The sequence below is a fragment of the Microtus ochrogaster genome, linkage group LG3, assembly GCF_000317375.1.
Source record: "Microtus ochrogaster isolate Prairie Vole_2 linkage group LG3, MicOch1.0, whole genome shotgun sequence".
Classification (NCBI taxonomy): domain Eukaryota; kingdom Metazoa; phylum Chordata; class Mammalia; order Rodentia; family Cricetidae; genus Microtus; species Microtus ochrogaster.
Window position 1 is genome coordinate 44,867,211 of NC_022029.1, and position 267 is coordinate 44,867,477.

Sequence of the window (267 nt, forward strand, 5' to 3'; positions counted from 1 at the left end):
GATATCTTAACTGCCTTCCCTTTGTATCGTGAACTTATTTAATCAAACTCATGCCTTGTTGCCCATTTAGTTTCATTAAGCCTCTGACAGTCAGATTCCCCAACTTGATATTCCATTATCAATCTGTTCAGAGTCCAGGATAAGGGCAGTATCTTCCACTAATTCTAAATTGTATTGGTCAGCCGGGCGATGGTGGCACATGCCTTTAATCCCAGCACTCGGGAGGCAGAGGCAGGCAGATCTCTGTGAGTTCGAGACCAGCCTGGT